The 9,880-nt window shown below is 40.3% G+C and overlaps 1 pseudogene; it reads right to left on the bottom strand.

Moving 5' to 3' along the window:
- Nucleotides 1–1,330: 1,330 nt before the first annotated feature.
- LOC109452627 (WD repeat-containing protein 48 pseudogene) lies at nt 1,331–2,478 on the bottom strand (annotated as a pseudogene).
- Nucleotides 2,479–9,880: the final 7,402 nt, after the last annotated feature.

A 9,880-nucleotide genomic window follows, 5' to 3' on the forward strand; every position in this document is an offset into this window, starting at 1 on the left:
CTGGGTGTTATTCAGCTATTCTGTATTACCATCAACCTTGAACTTTTTCTTGAAACTCTCCTATTTTTGAATTTCTTCTCTTTGTTATCCCCAATAGCAATGTATAGAAAAGTTTGTGGAAATTAAATTTTTTGAGTCCTTGAATATCTGAATATATCTTTATTCTGTTCTCATAGTAAACTTCATCATTTGTTTGTAGGTATTTAGGTTAAAAATAATTTTTTCCAATGATATTTTAGACGTTAATCCAGCCTTCATTATTTCTATTGAGCATTCTAATTGTTTTTCTTCAAACGTAACCTATTTAGGTCTAAAAGCTTTTAGAAATCTCCATTTTTATTTTTTCTGAACTGTTACTATAGTGTACTTTTTTTCTCTCTTGTGCTGGTTATTTGTTTAGGTTATTCCTTTTAATCTGGAGAATTGTATCCTTTGGTATTGGAAATGTTCTTGTATTATTTCTTTGATAATTTTTATCCATTTCCATTTTTTTTTTCTGTTTTCTTTTTCTGGAACTCATATTTCTTGAGAATTTGGTCACCGGGCTTCAAACTTTTTTTTCACTTATATATTTCATTTCATTGTATAGTATGTAAGTACTATGAGGGAAGAGATTTCTGTCAGTTTCATTCACTTTGTTTTTCTACTACCTGGAACAGTGCCTAAAACATGGCAGGTGCTCGAAGAATATTTATTGGATATTCTCTGTTTGTTCTCTATCTAGTAGATTTCTTCAACTTTATCTTCCACCCATCTACTGGATTTTTATTATTTTATTATTTTTTAAAAACAACCACAACAGTAATTATTTATTATGAAATGGGTTGGCTCTCAAATTACACAACAGCAAGTTCCTATTAAAAATAACTGTCTTAAATGGTGAAAGCAATTTGTTTGTTTGTTTTAATGACAAAGGACAAAATCTTCATAGATACTGCATGACTGGAATGCACTCTCTTAGAAGAGCTGTAGAGTATGATGCGTCTCTAATTAGTGCTAACAGACAAAGGTAAGGTCCTTTGAAATAAAAGAAGGAAGCCAAGACTGTGCTGGCCTGTCGTCGTTTTCTGTACATCTTATGGGACATAGTCAGCTGGGGGATCTTCTGCTCTTGCATTCCTCTTCCATTGGGACAGTTTAAGCTACACAAGGAGATTGGTTTCTACATTACATCTGGATTAGTCATTTCAATTGAAAGAGAATCTCGGTCCATATCGAATTGGCCCTTAGAAGTCTTGCTCCTGTTGGGGCTCAGTGGGCTTCCTAGGGCTACGCTTGGGACCACAGAGGAAGGTCAGTAAATAAATACCCAGGAGAGTTCACACACCCTTCATGTGGACTTCTGCCAGTAATGGAGGGTGAGGTCACCATCACTCTTCCATAGGAAGTGTTTCACTGTTTGAATGTCCATATTTGGATCCAACACCTGATCCTAGCACAAAAGTTCAGTTTTCTCCTTTGCCAACACAGCGATATCATCTTCTTTTTCCTGTTCTCCTGTTTTTTTTTTTTTTGTTGTTTTGTTTCCATTATTAGAAGAGCTAGTGGTTTGAGACTCATTATCCAAGTTGATAATTTTCTCATAAACATATTCATTAGTTTCTGGACGTGAAGATGCATGAGGTTGAGGTGGAAAGGAATTTTATTGAATTTGGGCATAGTTTTCCTTTGACCCAGCAATTCCATTTCTAGGACTTGATTGTGCACAGTGATGTCAATTACCTATTGTAGCACCATCTCATTAAGAAGCATTGACTCAGCCTCACCTCCAGGATCTCAGCAGAACAGCCTGAATAGTGCGCAACCTCCAGCTTCACCACAGATCACGGGGTGTGGGGGGCACTGCAAAGTATAATATCCATTTCCCTTCAGTACTTGGTTCTCCTGCTCTCTATTTACATGGTTTACTTCATTTTCTTCTTCACCCATTGGATTCACACGTCTTCTAGGCCAATATTCTAGGAGTTCCTGGAGAAAAAGTCCTCCTAAGTTCCGTGTTGGATCTGACCCATCAGGGTTGCTGAAGCCAGTATCTTTTGCAGAAACCCAAGCAGCAATGCGGTCACTCTTATCCAAAGTAATAGTCAACATCTCTGTTTTCAAGTCTACTGAGAACCAATTTGGCACATACAGCATCATAAATCTTTTCTTAATTTCATCTTTAAAATCCAGTTTTTCCCGATCTTCAACTTTACACACCTTCAATACATCCCAATATGCCACATTATTATTGGTATCTTTAGTGAATATATGTTTCTTATCATTAAGAATGTGGCACTGAATAACACTAGCGCCCCCTTTAATAATCTGGGCAGGTTATATACAAAGGGATGTTATAGGATTTGTACAGTTATTGTCATAATCTCGAGAGGCTCTAAAGTTATGAATTCCCTTCAATGTCCAGTTATTTGCTGTAGATTTAGTTGTTGCAGTGCAGACTAAGAAATATCCATGTAACACCAGTGCCGTGTGGAGCATCCCGTGGCGTGAGGCCAGGGCTTTTAATTCAGAAACGTTGAATTATTGTGAGAAAATGCCCTGTCACTCTGGCAGTGTTTAGGTGGACACGAAAAGGAATAGCATGGTAATTAACCTTTGGAAATATATATGGCACTTAGCTCTTGCCCACATAGGTAAAACAGAGGAAAACAAGTTACGAACAGAATGAAAATGTCATTGTAGCTTTATTAAAAATAACTTATTTGGAACTAGGTTGGTGCAAAAGTAATTGTGGTTTAAAAGGTTAAAAATAATTGCAAAAAACGCAATTACTTTTGCACCAACCTAATAACTTGAAAGTATATTGTTAGTATACTTGAAGGAAAAAAAATGTCCTTAACTAAACATCTTATGTACTGAGAAGTAGAAATATCTTGTAAGAATAGTATACAAAGATAAGGTAGTTAAACTAGCTATTCTTACAGTTAACCATTTTTACAATTCTCTTTTCACGCTATAGTCTCTTTCTCTAGGTAACTTCATCTAAGCCAGGGTTGGCTAGATAGTAACAATTTTAGGTTATGCAGGCCATACATTCTCTGTTGCTACTTAACTTTCCCATTGTAACAAGAAAACACAGATGTTAGGTATAGATGATTGGTGAACCAATGATCTTGGCTGTATTTTAATAAAACTTTATTTATAAGACCTATAGCCTGTGGACCATAGTTTGCTGACCCCTGATCTAAACCTATGGCTTCAGTGATCACTTATATATGGGTTACTTTCTATATTCCGAGTCCAGAGTTTCCTTCTGTGCTCCGGAATGATATTTCCAATGTCTTACTGATCATTCCAGAGGGATTGGCATCTTTAACATCTTCAGAGATTACATCCAGGCCCACTCAAATCTGATGTCTGTACCATGTAACTGTCTTAGTGAATAGCATTGGAGAATAGAAACTCCTTGTTATGAGTGGTTGTGTAGTATTGAAGCTCATCCTCACAGACTCTGAAGCCAGGCTGCACAGGTTCAAATCTCAGCTCTACCACTTACCAGTTCTGGACTTGGACAAGTTAATTAGTCTTTTGTGCCCTCAGTGTCCTCATCTGTAAAGTGGAATTACTACTAAATGAATAAGCTATGTAAAGCACTTAGAACTATGCTTGGCACATGGCATGTGTTATGTTGCAGTGTGCTTTCTTGTGGTTATTATTACTATTTCTTTCACTTTCATTCATAACCAACCAATCAAGGACTCTTAGGATTTTACTCTTTAAATATGTCTTGAATCTGTATATTTACTTCTATTTTCTCTGCTAACACCATAGTTGGAATTAAGACTACCTCTTGCCCAGTTTCCTGCGAGAATCCCCCTTCCCCCCTTTTCTTTTTTCACTCTGAGAACCTTCCTGCTATTCTCCCTGTATTTACTCTCACTTTCTTCCAATCCATTTTCCACAGAGCTCCTAGATAGATCTTCCAGAAATACAAACATCTGCTTATATCACCCACCTTCTTAAAACTCTCCAACAATTTTCCATTGTTCTTGGGATAAAACCACCATCCTACAGGTGCAATCTGATCTATCTCTCCAGACTCATCTCTTACCTGCTCCACCTGGAATCATCACTCCTGCTCCTACTGTTCCAGAGTTCTGCTTTCCAGCCACTCTGGTTCTTCATTACTTAAAATGTACTTGCTCAGCTCCTTCACACCTCACGGTCTTTGCACATGCTATCTGTCCTATCTGCCTGAAATGTTCTTCCCTGTTCAGATTTACCTAGGTAATTCCTCCTACATTCATACATGCATCTAACACCTTGCATTTTCCTTCATATCTTCATAATTTATTATGTCTATTATTTAAAATGGTCTCTACTACTAGAATGACACTCTTTGAATATGTGCGTGTATGTGTGGCTTTTATTTATTGTTGTTTCCTCAGTGTCCAGTGCAGTACTTTTGCTCAGTAAATATTAGGTGAATGAATTATCTAAATATTTTACGTCAATAATTTGCCTACAACCTCAGTGACTCAACTACGTGCTGGCTTAAATATTTTGCATTTGTACAGTTAGTTCTTACTTAATGGCATTGATAGGTTCAGCAACTTTAAGTGAAATGATGGATAATGAAACTATTTCACCATAGGCTGATTAATGCAAATCTCATCAACATTCCAACACTGAATACAATGACGTTATTAAAGGACCTGCTGTATATGGTTTTGTGCTTTATAAAACACTTTCACATATATTAGCTCACAACAGCCCAGGGGATTAGGGGTGGCAGCTCTGGTTATTTTGATTCTATAGCTGAAGAAATATAATTAGGGTCACGTAATTAATAAGAGAAGTAATATGGCTCTTGTGATACCCACTCCATGGGTCTCCTCTCTACATCATTCTGGTGTTTTCTTGGGTATCAGGACAAAGCGTGGGCAAGAACATCTCTGGCTGTCATGAGTGAGAAGCCACTGCTGGATTGAGACCAGCTGAGATTCAATTTTGAGGTGTGCGAATTGAGACTTATTCCAGTTTCCACTGGAGCAGGGGATTAGGATGAGCCAGATCTGGCCTGAGCGGGTGCCCTGAGACCTTGATGGGAGGACTGAACTTGGAAAACAGTCTGTGCATTGAACCAATAATGATCAAGCACCAGCTACACGTGTGTCCAGTGTTTGGTGCTGTGCGACACAAAGGTCGTATAACCTGGTCTCTGCCCTCAAGAAACTTGTAAAACCTATAGCAAAGCACATGAATAGATGTTTAAAAATACAAATTGTACTGTATTTCGTATGTCAGATGAGTTAAACAATACCACATGGTGTCGATTTTTTGAAGACTATGCTAGCCAAGCTTAAATAGTAGGAAAGATATGGACAATTGGAAGAGACAGATTTGTTCATTAAAAGAAGTTTCTTGGGGACCTACCACATGGCGAGCTTTTAGCTACACACTGGGGATGCAACAGTGAGCAAAACAGTCACCACTCCTGCTTTTACGGATATGTGAGGAAGGAAAAGAGAGAGTCGTATTCCAGGGATAGTGAGTAGATCATTTTGCCTAGAATGGCACTATTCTATATGGTTTCAATGAGCCACATGTGGTTATTTACTTTTAAATCCGTTAAAATAAATCAGAAAAAATAGCAAAGCAATTCAGTTCCTCAGTCATACCAGCCACATTGCAAGTACTCAATAGCCACATGTGGCCAGTGGCTATCATATTGGACAGGGTATATATAGAGCATCTCCATCATCACAGAAAGTTCTGTTGGAATGCACTATACTAGAATGTGATATTTAGATTGCAAGCTGTTTTTAAGTTGAATAAACTGGTCTCAATGGATAGGTTGGATTTGGGGGAGAAGATGCTTGTTTTCGGGAGAGGTCTTAACCAGTGGCTGTAGGAATGCAGAAGAATCTTGCAAAGGCAGGATACATAGTATCACATGTGAGAGCAGCAGCCAGTGATGACTCAGAGATTCCAGCCTAAGTCACCAGAGAATAAAATGACCTTAAACAGGCACTGAAGAGCTAAGAGAAAGGGCAGTTTTAGGGGCCTTATGCTGAGGACAACTTATGACTGGGTTCAAAATAAAGAAGAAAACAAACATAAATGTCTGGCAGTGGACAATAGGAGGTCGGAGAGAGAGAGCAGGCATAGTTGGAATGATGGGCTCCTTGTGAACTAGCCAACATTTTGCACAGGATTGCTTGTGTCATCATTGGCCTCACTTGCCTGATTTTCTAGTTCAACTGGTGTTAAACATGTAGGATTTAGAGATCTGGGTTTGAAGCAAAATATTGAGCCATAGTTTCCAAACCTAAAAATAAAAGTTAAAATGACTTTTTTTTTTTTTTTGGATTCTTAAGATTAAATGTGGTAATAAGTGCCTGGCATGGTTCCTGGCTCTGAGTGGGCAACCTGTACGTGGTAGTGTTCTCCTTCTGTAGGGTGGGTACGGACAGCACCGAATCGCTAATGAACACCTAATAATTCAGCTGGATTCTGCAGTTACATGTTTTCTGTGGAGCTGTAGCAAGCCTTCGGGACATTGAGCACTCGTTTCTGATAGACTGACAGCAGCTCCCCACCAACCAGAGAAACAGTGGGGGCAGAGAATGAGCTCTGGGCTGGGGTGAATCGCCCAGTTGTATGGCGTAATTCACGTGGTTATTCTACATCTGTAACATGAGAAGGTTGAACTGGCTGATTCCTAAGGTTTCGTCTGACCTAGGTTCTGTGATCTCAGAACTCGGGTCCAGAAATGATCTTAGAGAGATCCTTCACTTTCACAGTGTCAGCAACCAGCTGGGCCTTATTTGGATTTGAGATTGAGAAGGCAGCTATGCTTATGCTTCTTGAAATGCTTCTAATGATAAGAAAAACAATCATGTATTCATCTAGACACAGTATCCAGTAGACATTTAACAATGAGAACCGATGCAGAATGAGAATTGGACCGCTTGGCTTTGTGAAGCCTTGGTAATGGCCTGTGGGGACAGAGTCCCAGAGAGCAGTTTCCAGGCTCTCGGCCTCACGTGGAAAGATGCTGGCTCAGTTATTAGATGGCCATCAGCTGTAATCAGATGGCCATCCACTGTGCCTGGGTGGCCATCAGCTGTTACCTGTTAGCCATTAGCCACTAATATAACTGCCGTGGCTACGCTGGCAAGGGGGTTGGTTGGTTGGTAGAGAAGCGGACGGCGGATGTAACTAGCAAGTGGGGTTAGCAAGCAGATGGTGGATTGCAGATCATATGGATCCTACTTCCTGTGTCTCGCCCAGACGCCAGCAAGATGGGGGCATAGGAAGACCCTCATTTTGGGGTACTGGCGGATGTTTGCTTTTGTCTCGACCAGCCGCCATCGAGAATATAGTGGTATGACTCCTCTATCTATGGCTCTGTTGTTGTTCCTTTTTGGCCTCACCATATCCTGTGTTCTTGTGTGGGGAGCGGGAGCTGAGACCCCACATGACATGGCCTCTGTACCTGGAACTCCTAGTGCGGTTACTGACGAGTTCTTCTGAAAGCAGAATATTCTGAACCTTTGACCCCACAGTTGACTGAATTGTCCTCCTTGATCCCATGGTGAATGACAGAGATAGTGTCATGCGGGAGACCCTGCTCGCTGCGCCATCTTTCAGGCGGGGTCTCTGGTCCCGCTCCCCACACAAGAACGCAGGATATGGTGAGGCCAAAAAGGAACACCCATGGAGCCATAGGTAGGGGAGTCATACCACTATATTCTCTCTGGCGGCACTATACTCTCACTGGAGGCTGGATCCACACTGTCCGCAAACCGCCATCCACACTTGCCAGCCCAGCCGCCATCTTCTTGCTAGCCCCCATCCTTCTCTCTTCTTCTAGCGTAGCCACAGCAGTTATATTAGTGGCCATTGGCTCACTGGTTACAGCTGACGGCCAACTAGCCACAGCTGATGACCATCCAATCACAGTTGATGGCCATTTACTACCTGAGCCAGCACCTGTCTATGTGAGGCCGAGAGCCTGGAAACTACTTTCTGGGGCTCTGCCCCCACAGATAGACAATTATGGGAAGTGGATAGGCATGGAGTAAAGGACCAGAAAGGCAACTACAGCCTGGGATGGCACCCTCCCCATGGAATTTGGACTGTTTTATCCTTATTACTAGGAATCAAAACTATGATTGGGGGGTGTGGTGAGAAAAAAGTGCATTTTGATGAAATTCCAATTAAAAGAACAATTAATTGGGCACTTAATACTCACAAAGCATTTTGCTTGATGATTTTAAGGAAACAAGGATGAATCAAATAGGCTCTGTGCCCTGAAGAAATCTGTGATGTAAGGGAGTGAGGGTGGGTAGGATAGGAACAGACTAAACAACAAAGGGATGGGCCCATGTTTCCAAAGAAAAGAATGGATGGATATAAATCAGATCACCTGGAGGGAATATCTGAGTCATTTTCAACTGTCTAGTACCAAAGACACTGATAAGAGGCTGGCCATGCGAGGCTCTCTGAATGACACCTCCACCCCACCCTACCCTCCAATATGTTTTATGTCCAAGAAGAAATTGAAAAACTTTGGTAAGTGGTGACTTTCCTTAATGAGACAGCTGTATTTTTGTGCTTCATGCTTAGCCAAATCCTGTTTAATTAACCTATGTAGACTTGTTGATTGAGGTTAATTAGAGCCTAGGATTGATGTTAATTGCCATTGTAAACTGCCAATGTTATAGGCAGTACATTTTGAATTTGGTTAAAAAAAATTGAGGTAGCGGTCTATTTTTCTTAGCTTGCTTACTTTTTGTCTTATGCTATCCTCTCCTTAGGTAAAAAGGCATTCCTCCATCTCTAATTGTATTTTACTTTGTATTTGTTGTGGGTGGTGGGTTACTGCAGGAGCTGATTTCATTTTAGTCAGCAATTCCTCAGATATGTAGACAGGCTCTTTCTCTTCTTTTTTTCTCCTTTCTGAGTATGCCCTACCCAGCATGTGCGTGCATGTGCACACACATGCACACACATACACACATGAACAAATACACACACAAATGTATACATGCACACACACACGTACACACAAACACACATACTCACACATGCTTGCACCACAGTCCACTCCTACTTCTACTCTGCAAACCTGCATGGATTTTCTCAGGCAGCTACATGCTATTAGCCCCTGGGAATGAAGGAAGGCTGACTGGCAATTTGATAGGATACTCAATGGGCTAATAAAGACAATAAGTAACCTTTTAGTAAAATGTGTGTGTATATGATGAAGGTGGTGGTGGTGGTGGTCATGTGTGAGGAGGACATAAAAAGGACAAGTAAATATAGAAAGAAGTAAAAGAGAAAAGGCAACATTTTCAGAACCAGAAAGTGTGAGGGGACTGGTGTTTCCTCTATTTTATTTCAGTTTTGCCCATTGTACCTTCTCTTCAGCTTCTAGGTCTTCTTTTACACATAAACTCAGTTTAGCTAAAGCTGTCACATTAATGTTTCTCTCTCCTCACACATTAAGTAGAAATATCTACATGTGTAAAATACTGTGCAAATTTTTACAACATATCTAAGTAAACGTATAGTTTGGATCTCAGAGCTTTCTGCAATGACTGCTCTGGGGACATTTTGAGAAGTCGCCTTTAGGCTTTGTACTCATCCAGTTCCTGTCCTCACCTCCCTTTCTCTTGCTACATGATGGTTCTTTGCCCTAAGCTGTGACTACTGTCCCTTAGCAAATGCCAGAGGTCAGATCCTAGTCCCCACTAATCCTTCGATTGAAGTGAACACATTTGACAGATACATCAATAACAGAGTAGTAACTAAGATGGCAGAAAAATCTTTATCTCTTCTATTTCTCTTATAATGTGAACTTGAACATCAAGAACATTGTACTCGTGAGACTAGAAACTAGATCTCAAAAAGGCAACGTGAACTTTCATAA

The sequence above is a fragment of the Rhinolophus sinicus genome, chromosome 1 (assembly GCF_057876585.1).
Source record: "Rhinolophus sinicus isolate RSI-liver-muscle chromosome 1, RSI-T2T, whole genome shotgun sequence".
NCBI lineage: Eukaryota > Metazoa > Chordata > Mammalia > Chiroptera > Rhinolophidae > Rhinolophus > Rhinolophus sinicus.